The sequence below is a fragment of the Castor canadensis genome, chromosome 1 (genome assembly GCF_047511655.1).
Source record: "Castor canadensis chromosome 1, mCasCan1.hap1v2, whole genome shotgun sequence".
Taxonomy (NCBI): Eukaryota; Metazoa; Chordata; class Mammalia; order Rodentia; family Castoridae; genus Castor; species Castor canadensis.
The window spans coordinates 30,825,396-30,836,140 of NC_133386.1; positions in this window are offsets into that span (position 1 = coordinate 30,825,396).

Here is a 10,745-nt window from a genome sequence, read left to right on the forward strand (position 1 = left end):
TTCCACAATTCCCCTTCCTTCTTTTCCACTCCTTTACTCTCGCCTATGCCTTCTCCCCTCCTCCTCTTTTTCTTGCCTGTTGCTTCTCCATGTCCTGGCTGTTCCCACACACAGTACATTCAGGTTTTGCCTTCAAGAGTTTCTAGGACGTCAGAGAAGAACCTACATGACAAACCATGGAAACCCATGATCATCATTTGTTGTCCTAGTTTCTCTCGACCTTTTCCATCAGGGGAGAAAGTGAGAAGGGTAAAGTTGCTTCATAGTGATTTGCTCCATTGTGGGGCTTTTCGAGGAGGGAGGAAGAGCCCAGTACACAAGCCCACATTCTATGAAAAATTGTAGAGGACTGCCCTCTGTAGGTCCATGTTAATATAATATCTCAGTCAAAAAATCCAGTTCAATAAGAAGTTGATGTACAAATTGTAGGGATTTTTTTTGTTGTTTTCATGAGACAGGGTCTCATGTAGTCCAGGCAGATCTCATATTCCTGATCCTCCTGCCCTAGCTTCCTGCACTGGGATTACAGGCAGGCATCATCGCACCGAGTTTCAAGATTTCTAAGGGATGGTTCAGAAAGACAAAACACACTTCCTGAAATCTATAAGCTGAGGACCTCTTCTTTTCTTTGTGCTGGCCAGAGAATTGCCATATAGCAGCAGGGTGTGGTGAATCATGCCTATAATTCCAGCACTCTGGAAACTGAGGGAGGAACACAAGTTCTAAGCCAGATTGTGTAACATAAAAAGAAGAATCAATATACAGATAATTCTCAAGAGCTCCACCCTGGAGTATTCATGAAACGGTTCAGAGTTGGTGTTATCAGGGTGATTTACTCAGTCAAACTGTTTTCTGAAAGGAATGTTAGCAGATTTATGAGGCCTGTGAACATTTGGTCATCTTCAGGGCTCTGAACTGGGCTTAAGTTTTGATGTACACTTTGATTTTCAGCCTCCATATTATTATTAGCTTCCATAATTATTGTTGATTGAGTTTCTACAAAATTCCAGAGGCTATGCTAGGCCCTCGACATATAAAAGTTCCAAATATACTAACACATTTAGATATAAGTGCTCAAGAGATGCTAAGATATTTAGGTTTAAGTGCCCATGATAAAATTATGCAATTTCAGAGGCTTGGAGCCTCATCCTTTACACCAAAATCTTTCTCCCACCAGCCCCAAATTGCATACATTGAGACAGTTCCTTATGTATGGAAGAGTTTATGGCGTGCTATGTTCTTCAGTGAGAAAATATCTCTGCATGAAGTCACATTCTTTCTCTGGGCCTTTGGTAACCATTTATCCCGTATCCCTGAAAAAAGGGTTCTCAAGTGGAGTTAAGTGAGAGAACATCTGAAAAAAAGGAACGACGGCAGGCAAAACCATCACTGGCTTTACTGTAAAAAACTGAGCAATGAGTAGCAAGGGGGAAGGCCCTTCATTCTTCTGAAGCCTGAGACGTTTCTGGAACAGTTTTCAAGAAATAATTAACCATGTCCCTGAAAAGTTTACAAAGAGGTTTATGTGCTCTTTCTTGCTGAGGTAAAATTGTTTACTTTTTGAGTCAGAAAAGAGCTGAGCCCAAATGCAAATGCCAGATGCAAATGTGAAGATTTGTATTTGTTTCCTTATTTTTGCTTCAACCAACTGATTTTTTTTTTCTTTACATTGTAAGTGACATTTTTATCCTACTTATTTACAACATTTTTAGCAGAATGGAGAGAAGGATATTACCAATAAAATGGCTTTGAATTTCTGTCTTCTTGCCTGGTGGAAAATCTCATGGCATTTTTTCTATAGTACATTTCAGTAGTAAAGCATTATTTTCTGTAAATGAAGTTTTATTGGATTATAGCCACACCCATTCACTTACTAATGACTGTGGCTTTTTGCATGTTTTAGTAGCAAAGTTGAGTTGTTGCCACAGATCCATGGCCCAGAAAGCTTAAACTATTTACAGAAATTATCTGCTGACCCATCATTCGCATGACAAAGAAAGCCTCTGTGAATGTAAAAGCACCATGATTTTTTAATCCTTTCCATGCATTTAACAATTTGTCATCATCTGTAAGGACTTGGTTTCCATATAGTGCTGGCTAGTCATGATACTTTTGATGCCCGGTGCATTCTGCTCTGTGCATTTGCTTTTGATAACTTTTTAACATTTTAGAGCATTTAAAGTAGCTTGTGTTCATGTCCTAACCCCCCAATGAAGGATTAGGATGCATTTACAGTATATCAAGCTCTAGTGTATCCAGATTTCTTGTCCCAATGTTCTTTCTTCAGAAGCTCCATTCTCATCAGCAAACTTGTGCTAAAATGGCTTGTTAATGTTAGTGGATATAATTCTTAGAGAATTCCTATTTTATATGGAAAGTACTGTGGAAAGAATGAAATGAAAATGAAGTAAAGGATGCAGTCCCAGTCATTATAATAAAGTACAACAGGAATTGGTACCTATCTTAAAAATAAAAATGAAAACAAAAAACTTGCAGAAAAAAACACCTTCGTCCAAAGATGCTACTCTAAAGCAATGACTTCAGGTTCCCTTGTCCATTATTGGGTTTAGGACAGATATGGGGTTCAGACTCATGGGGTAATCAAGTCATATTACATAATTCTTTCTGTTGTTCAGCAGTAATGCAATTCTATGGAAGATGTTACAAGACTGCAGGGAAACTGAAGAGACTTGGCCACAAGTAATCTTGGAGAAAGATAATCTAAAATAGACTCACTGAAACATGACTTTGCAAAATAAGCATCCTTGAATATAGAATGCAGAGGAACAAGAGTGGCAAAAAAAAGTTGAAATTGATGGTAGTTCAGATTAGAATGCAAACTCTGGACACAGGAACTTGGTCTCATTCATTGTCTTCCACTTAGATATGGAGGTTTCTACCTTTGTAAGTACTCACTGAACACATAAGTGAATGAGTGAAAGGATGGATGGATAGAATACTAAACAAAAGAAATGATTAAGTATGTCACCATACTAATTTTGCAGATAAAACTCTGAAATCCAGATATGTCACAGGACAGTGACCACTGAAAGGTATAAAAACTTCAAGGTTCAAGTTAACAGCATCAAATGCAGTTCCATTCCACAATCATTATTAAGTCAGCTAATATTGTGTGTATGTATTGTATGATTTGAGAGTGTCCTTCAAGGTTGCAACTGTTGAAATTTAATCTTGGTTGTGAGTTACTAAGAGAGTGAAAACTTAATCCAACCAAAATGGTTAGAAGCAGGGTGCAAGTGGCTCATGCCTATAATCCTAGCTACTCAGGAGGTAGAGATCAGGAGAATTACGGTTCAAAGCCAGCCCGGGTAAATAATTTGAAAACCCTATCTTGAAAAAAACCTATCATAAATAAGGCTCAAGGTGTAGGCCCTGAGTTCAAAGCCTGGTAACACACACACACACACACACACACACACACACACACACAAATATTTAGAAGTAGGGCTTTGGAAGGTGGTTTAGGTTAGACAGGTCATCAGGGTAAAGTTTCCTTGATCAAATACTGGTGCTTTATGAAAAGAGGGAGAGAGAGCAGAAGACACACACATACACACACACACTCCCTGGAATTTGCCATGTGATGCCCTGCTCTGACAACAGGAAGGCTGTGGCCAGATACGGGTCCTTGAAACTTCAGAACTGTAAGCAGCTAAACTTCTTTTCTTTATGATTACTAAATTTATGAATTTCATTATAGTAATGCCAAACAGACTAATAAATGTATATAAATGTTTATAGTTTATCTTTATCTATACATTTATTATCTTTAATAAATGTTTATAGTATATCTTTATCATATAAAATAAATCACTAACAAATATTCATGAATAATTAAGCTAGTATAAAAAAAGAATAAAGTACTAAGGAAGTGAAAGGATAAAAGAAATCGATTCTATTTGAAGATGAAAATAACATGTGAATTGAGTTTTGAGGGCTGAGGAGAATTTGATACACTTGTGTTATGGACTGAATTGTGTCTTCCTTCCCCAAATTCATATGCTGAATCCTTAACCCTTAATACTTCAGAGTATGAATATATTTGGAAATAGGACCTTTAAAAAGATGATTAAGGCTGGGCTTACATCTGTAGTTCTAGCTACCATCGAGGCAGAGATCAGGAAGATCTCCATTCAAGGCCAGATTGAGCAAAAAGTTAGTGAGTCCCTTTTCAATAGGTAAGCTAGGTGTGGGTACATGCCTGTGCTCCAAGCTATCCAGGAGGACATAAGTAGGAAGATTGCAGTCTGAGGCTGGCCCAGGGCAAAAATGTGAGACCCCACCCCCAAAATAGCTAAAGCAAAAAGGGCTAGGGACGCGACTCAAGTAGCAGAGCCCCACCTATAAGTGTGAGACCTTGAATTCAAACCCCAGTACTGCCAAAAGGAAAAAAAAGGTGACTAAGTTAAAAGGAGACTGTTAGGGTAGGTCCTAGGCCATGTCATGGGTGTCATGAGAGAAACATGGATCTACAAGGAAATGCCTCGGATGCTTGAAGCCACAGGAGTTGCAGTGAGAAGGTGGGGGCTGTCTATATATTAAGGAGAGAGGCCTCATGTAAAAAAGATAATTAGCTTTTTTATGAGGTCTTGTTGCTCTGGATGTTTGCTTTCTCTAGAGTGGATTGCTATAAAGATTCACACTGAAGTCAAATGCATAAGAAAAGATTTATGGGTATTTCAAAGGCACAGAAACCTTCCAGGTTCAAGTTGTTTCAAGTACCCTCTAAATTACCCTCTAACTTTAACATTAGTGTGCAAATGCCATTGAACAGGGGAGAGGGAAATCTTCCTTTATTTTACACGGGGAGAATTAGGCTTCTTATTTTTAATTTGCATTTGCTCTTACCCCTTCCTGCATTTCTCATCCCTTCAAATTATTACTCCGTTTCTCATTTTCCTTTCATTGTGAGATGTCTCAGACATTTGACTTACCCTCACTACCTCTCTTTTCTTCTCTGGCTTTGTTCTATCTCAGAGATTCTGTAACATTTTGGGACAGATAACTGTGATGAGCTGTTCTTTGATACATGCAGCAGCATTCCTGGCCCCTGCTTGTTATATAGCCATATTTCTGGCTTTCAGTGTAGCAGTAATGTGACATTGGAAAAACCATAGACACTCTTAAACTTACCAGAATTTGTAAATGACACCTACTTCATTTTGTTACTATGAGGCTATGTAGTCATTTAGCATAACTCATCTCAGAGCCACTGATCAATTAGTATCATTATTCACGTAGAAATAATTTTAAAAATATGATTTGAAGATATAATTAACATGCCCACAAAATTATGCAATTCATTCATACTGTCACAGAATGACAATGTTACTCCAAACAGAAACTAAGGCAATTTTATTCTTTGAAAATGGGGCAACAGTTTGGAATTCATTGAATCATTGAGCTTGGGTGGTAAAGATTAAGACTTTTTTTTAGCTTTTATTATTTTTAGGGGTATGTCTGTGTGTTTAACTAAAAAGAAAATTTTGTAGTTTGGATGTAAAATATACACCTCACAGGCTCAGGTTGAAAGGTTTGGTATCCAGCTTTTAGAGCTATTTTTGGAGGTTCTGGAAACTTTGGGAGGCCTGCTGGAAGACGAAGGTCACTGGGGTGTGTCCTTGGGGGTTGAATCTGCTGGGCTTCTGTCTGTCTTGTCTGTCTGCTATGAGGTAAGCAGTCTCTGCCTGATGCTCTCACTGCCAAGATGTTCTGCCTCACCATGGGCTCAGGATGGACAGAGCCAAGGACATGTCCTGAAATCTCCAAAACCATGAGCCAAAATAAATCCTTCTTTCCTTAAATTGTTCATGCCAGGTATTTTGTCACAGCAATGAAAAATCTGAGTAACACAGAAAAAGAATCTTTTTTTAAAAATTTTAACTAATTTGTATTAGTTGTACGGGAGAGGTTCATTGTGACATTTCCATCTATGCTTACAATGTAGCTTTGTTAGTTCACTACCACCATCACTGTTTGTCATCCCCCTTTCCCCTATTAAACCAATTTCAACAGGTTTCATTATTCTGTTTTCATGTAAGTGCATAAAGTACATAGACCTGTTCACCCTCCTTCACCCTTCCCAGTGCCACTAGTAACCAGCCCCTATTAGGACCTTCAGATTTTAAGCATATATTCATTGTCCAAAGGGGTTTCACCATGGTATTTTACCTGTGAATATATTGTACTTTATTCAGTTTGACCCACTCTATTACTCTCCCTTTCTCTTTCCCCTTCTACCCTCTATTATTAAACAGCTTTCATTGCATTTTGCTATGCTAGCTTTCTATGCAGATGCAATGTATTATTCACTCTCTATTATTCTCTTTTCTTCCCTTTCCTCCTCTAAGTCCCATTGAACAGTCCCACAATTGCGAATGTATTCTATATATAAATGTGTATATAATTATGCTTGTATTTGTGTATATTTATCTTTTGGATCTATGTTCCACATATGAGAGAAAACATATGGCCTTTGTCCTTTCAAACCTGACTTCAGTTAACATGATACTTTCCAGTTCCATACATTTACCTACAAACAACATAATTTCATTCTTCTTTATGGCTCAGGAATACTCCATTATTTATATATACACCATATTTTCTTAATCCATTCATCAGTTGAAGGACATTTGAGCTATTTCCATAGCTTGGCTATTGTGAATAGTGCTGCAATAAACATGGGTGTGCGAGTGTCTTTATTGTATTCTGATTTACATTCTTCTGAGTATATGCCCCAGGAGTAGTATTGCTGGATCATATGGTACTTCTGCTCTTAGCTTTTTGAAGAATCTCCATACTGCTTTCCATAATTGTTGTACTAATTTATATTCCCGCCAACAGTATATAAAGGTTCCTGTTTCACCACATTTCGCACCAACATTTTTTATTTGTGTTCTTGATGATAGCCATTCTAACTAGGGTGAGGTAAAATCTTAATGTAGTTTAGATTTGTATTTCCTTTATGACCAGTGATGTTGAGCATTAATTCATTATTTATTGGCCATTATACTTATTCCTTTGAAAATTGTCTAGTTCATTTGACCATTTCTTCATTGCAGTATTGATTCTTTGGAAGTTCAGTTTTTTGAGTTCCTTATGAATTCTGATACTAGTCCCTTGTCAGATGTATAGCTGGCAAAGATTTCCTCCCATTTTGTAGGCTGTCTCTTCAATCCAGTGATTATCTCCTTTACTATGTAGAAGCTTTTTAGTTTGATGCAATCCCATTTGTTAATCCCTTCTCTTAATTGCTGTTTGGAGTTCTATTCAGGAAGCCATGGCCTATGACTGTATGTTCCAGAGTTTTCCTATTCTTTCCTGCAGTACTTTCAAACTTTCAGGTCTTACATTTAGGCTTTTGATCTACTTTAGTTGATATCAGTACAGAGTGAAAAGATAGGGATCTAGTTTCGGACTTTGACATGTGGATATCCAGTTTTCCCAGCAATATTTGTTCAAGAGGCTGTCTTTTCTCCATGGTATGTTTTGGCTGCTTTTTGTCAAAACTCAGTAGACTATAGCTGCATGGATATATGTCTGGATCTTCTGTTCCATTGGTATTCATGTCTGTTTTTTGTGCCAGCACCATGTTGTTTTTATTGCTGCAGCTCTGTAGCCTAGTTTGAAATCAGGTGTGGTGATACCTCCAACATTACTCTTTTTGTTCAGAATTACTTTGGCTTCTTGAATTCTTTTGTGCTTCCATATGAACTTTAGGATTGAATTTTCTATCTCTGAGAAGAATGTTATTGGAATTTTGATGGGTATTGTGCTGAACATATAGATTGCTTTAGGTAGTACATCCATTTTCATAATATCGATTCTGCTGATCCAAGAACATGAGATGTTCTTCCATCTTCTATTGTCTTCTTGGCTCTCTCTCTTTTTCTTTCTTTTTTTTTTTTTTTAGTGATTTATAGTTTTTGTTGCATAGTGCTTTCACATTCTTCATTAAATTTATTCCCAGGCACCTAAAATTTTTTTGATACTATTGAGAATGGTATTGTTTTCCTGATTTCTTTCTCAGACTGTTCATTGTTGGTGCATAGAAATGCTACTGACTTCTATATGTTGATTTTGTATCTTGCTACTTTGCTGAAAGTGTTTATGATATCTAAGAATTTTTTGGTAGAGTTTTTAGGGTTATTAATGTGTAAGATTATAGCATTTGTAAATAGGGAAAATTTGACTTATTCTTTCCCTATTTAAAATCCCTTTTATTTCTTTTTCCTGTCTTGTTGCTCTGGCTAGGAATTCCAAAACTATATCAAATAATAAATGAGAAGAGGGGACACCATTGTCTTCCTTACTTTAGAAGAAATGGTTTCAGTTTTTCCCTATCTAGTATGATGTTGGCTATGATTTTGTCATTTATAACCTTTATTGTGTAGTGGTACATTCCTTTTATTCCTAGTTTCCTCAGAGCTTTTATGAAAGGATGTTGAATTTTGTCAAAGGCTGTATTACATTTACCAATTTGCATATGTTGACCCATCTTTGTATCCCTGAAATTAAACTGAATTGATCATGTTGCATGATCTTTTTGATGTGTTATTGAATTTGGTTTATCAGTATTTTATTGAGAATTTTTGTGGCTGTGATCCTTAAAGATATTGGCTTATAATTTTTTTGTTGCTGTTGTTGTGTACTTGTCCAGCTCTGGAATGAGTGTTATACTTGCTTCATAGAATGAGTTTGTTAGTGATTCTTCCCTTTCTATTTCATGAAAAGTTTGAGGAGTATTGGTGTTTTTAAAGTCTAGTAGAATTTAGCAGTAAAACCATCAGGTCCAGAGCTTTTCTTTGTTGGAAGACTATTACTATTTCAGTCTCATTGTTTGTAATAGATCTGTTTATGTGATTTATATCCTTTTGGTTCAATTTTATTTGGTCAAATGTATCTTGAAATTTGTCCATTTTGAGATTTTCCAGTTTGCTTGTATATAGATTTTTGAAGTATTGCCTAATGGTCCTCTGGATTTCATTGGCATTTGTTATAATATTCCCTTTTTCATCTCTAATTTTATTAATTTGAGTCTTTTCCCTCCTCCTTCTAGTCAGATTGGCTAAGGGTTTATTGGTCTTATTTACCTTTTTGAAGAACCAACTTTTAGTAAGAAGCTTTATTTTGAAGGCCTTCAATATATTTCTTTTGAGAAAGGAGATGCTAGAATAAGGACAAAATTTGATACATGATTGTGAAAAACTGAAGAATTTTAATTGTCCACCATGAAATCAGTTCGTGAAGCAGAAAGTTTTGTTGTGTATATCTCTGTAGTGGTGTTATTTCTTGAACTAATTTTTAGCATTTAAAAGTTTCTGAAGGAGTTACATTCCCTTAGAAAAAGGTTAGTCTCTTAGTAAAGGATAATTTCACTTTATGCTTCTTTTCTGATGCTATGAGTGCTTTCAATAATGGCTATTTAGATCACAAATGACTCACTGTGGGGTGTTGATGTTTCTCTGGTGATCTCAAGGAAGGAGAATGGGCCAGTAGAGCTCACTGGTTTCTTTCAGAAATGTAACTGACCCAGTTAGTTATTGCCATGAATGAATGCTGTGTAACAAATTAACCCACAACACAGTAGGCTTATAAATCTGTGGTGTCAGCTTGGAAGGTTGTAAACATGGTACATATTTTCATGTCTTAGTTTGCTTAACTTGAATGCCATCCTCCGTGGACAAGTGGGCAAGCTGCTTCATGTCTTTCTTGAAGTGATGATGCAGAAGGCATTCATAAACAAACAAACCCTTTTAAGAACCAGATTTGGAGCTGGCATATTTTTATTCTTTTCCACTCAAAAGGCCAAAACAAGTAAAACAACAATGCTCAAATTCAAAGGGCAGGGGAGTAATTTCTATCTCCAGTGAAGCAGAGAAAAAGGTATGGGTATCAGGAAGGTGAAGAATTGGAACAGATAGACAATCAAGCTATCATACGAATCTTATGATTTCCTATTATAAAATATCAGCTACAAAATTATAAGAAATTGTGCTTTCAGCTACTCATGTAGCTATATTGAGGGCTCTGGCTCCATGTGTAAGAAGAAGGCCATATTTAAGAAATTTTACATATAGGTATTAAAATATGTGTAACCACATAATCTCTAGGGTAAGGTTTTTCTAACATTATTGATTTGTCAATCCCACTAGCTAAAAAATTACAAAAGAGCCAGGCATGTGGTTCATACCTATAATTCCAGCATTTGGGAGACTGAGGCAGAAAGATCATGAGTTCGAGGCTAGTGTGGACTATATTGTGAGACTTTGCCTCAACACCCTCTTCCCCCAAATAGAATAAAATAAAAAATATCAGAGTGAATTAAGCAACTAGGGATATTTTTAAATGACAACTTTGTTTTTGCAGTGGATGCACACCTATACGTGTATTTCATCAGGATATAAAATGGTTTTCTTCCTACAGATTGGCAAGTTTGAGACTGATGCTTTTAAGTATGTTATTTTAAAAAATTATTTTTAATTGACACATGGTAATTTTACATACTTATCATAATCATAAAGTTATTTTCCAATTAAGAGTATTCTAATTTAAAAAATTAGATATATTTTTAAAAAATATTCATCTGGTGGATAAAAGTCACCTGCTTTGAAAATGAAATGCTTTTAAGTGCTATCTACTTTCTTTGTGCAGATGTCTAATAGAAGAGTACTTTTCTTTCAACTCAATCAACAATTAAGGCAGATTTCATGGAGTGTGTTCCA